Source organism: Zalophus californianus, chromosome 4 (genome assembly GCF_009762305.2).
Source record: "Zalophus californianus isolate mZalCal1 chromosome 4, mZalCal1.pri.v2, whole genome shotgun sequence".
NCBI classification, from domain to species: domain Eukaryota; kingdom Metazoa; phylum Chordata; class Mammalia; order Carnivora; family Otariidae; genus Zalophus; species Zalophus californianus.
The window spans coordinates 83,071,006-83,072,594 of record NC_045598.1 but is presented as its reverse complement, the minus strand read 5'-3'; the positions used below and the strand labels follow the sequence as shown (position 1 = coordinate 83,072,594).

At 34.7% G+C, this 1,589-nt stretch overlaps 1 pseudogene; it reads right to left on the bottom strand.

Moving 5' to 3' along the window:
* Positions 1-849: 849 nt before the first annotated feature.
* On the bottom strand, positions 850-1,286 carry LOC113914128 (annotated as a pseudogene).
* Positions 1,287-1,589: the final 303 nt, after the last annotated feature.

Genomic DNA, 1,589 nt, shown 5'->3' with positions numbered 1-1,589 from the left:
TTCCAAAATTCATCTTTTTTTGGTATATTTGTAATTCATTAATTTTACTGCTATGTACCCTCTCTTGTGAATAAAGCTGAGTCAACATAATTTTTTTCATTCTCATTCTTTATTCATTGACTGATATTTGGATTGGTTCCACCTTCTTTCTATTATGAATACAGTGCGGCTAAGAACATAGTTATGTAAGACTCTCAGGGCACCTGTGCAAAAGCTGTATAACAGTGTATGAGAATGTTTATTCCAAATTACATTCCAAAGTGGGTGTCGCAATTTAAACTCCCTCTGGCATAAACATTCCCATTGAACCAAATCCTCTGCAACATTTGGTTTTGACAGATTTCTTCATTGTTTTGTAGTGCTGCCTTTATTGTACATTAAGTTTTCATATCTATATAGATCTGTCTGGACTCATTGGAATAGTCCATGGTTCATTTATATGTTCCTGTGCCAATAGCACATAACATTTATTACTATTTTGTAGAATATCTTAATATATCTGGTAGAACAAGTTTTCCTTTTTTGTTTTTATTTTTTATCTGTTCTGAATTTTAAAGTACATCTGTTTAATTATATTATAACCATTAATGCAATATCTGCCGCAGTAATTTCATGCTGATAATAAAAAATGATGGTATAATGATGGTTTAAAGCTAGTTCAATTGCAGTTTTAGAGGCTTACTTATCAAGAGTGAAAATAGAAGATTATTAAAAATAGCTAAAAAGATACCATGTGTCATAGTTCTTAATGTTTCTGTAACTGTTGGTAAGGCTTACATCTAAATCTGATGCAGGATTCTTAATGGCACCGAAATGGTTCTTTGCTCAGCCACATGGTATATACTGGTGCTATGAATCTAGAAGAGACTGGCTATGAGTACTACTCCTTGTCTTCAACTGTGACTGTGTATTATCAGCAAATGCATTTTGTATATTTTCTAGAAGCATGTCCCCTCCATAAACAACATCCTCTGGACATGTAGCAGCTTCCTGGTTTTCTTCTTCCAGCTTTATACAAGCTAGCAGCCTGTAAAGCAGCTGTAGATTCTTCACTGGGTAATGAATCTATCAAAACATCAATGTCTTTTGCTGTTCATGCAATCGGTGCTGCAAAAAACCGGAACATATTCTTCTGTAGGATTAACTGGTTGATCTTTGTTAATTGCTGTCTGAATATTAGTAAAGTAAGCAGGAGGGCTACAGTGCAACGACACTCCGATGGCATTACAAAACCCATCTGCAAGCCAACTCATCACGTCCTGCAGCTGTGTGAGCCCATCCGCCATGCTTCCACAAGCTAAGGGAGGCTAAAGCCCCTCTTTTGTTTTTAAAGGTCGAATTAACTATTTGTGGAACATTTCTTTCTTTAAAATAAATTTTAGAGTAATTATTCCTCAAAAAATACAACAAATTTTGTTTGTGGTTCCCTTGAACATTTAGGTTGATTTAGACAGCTGTGACTTCTTATAGTACTGAGGCATATCATCCAACAGCAGGGAACACTTCTCTTCTTTATGTAAATCATCTTCTATGTTATTTAGAGCTTTGAAGTTTTGTCCACAGAGATTTTATGTATTCTTTTACGGATA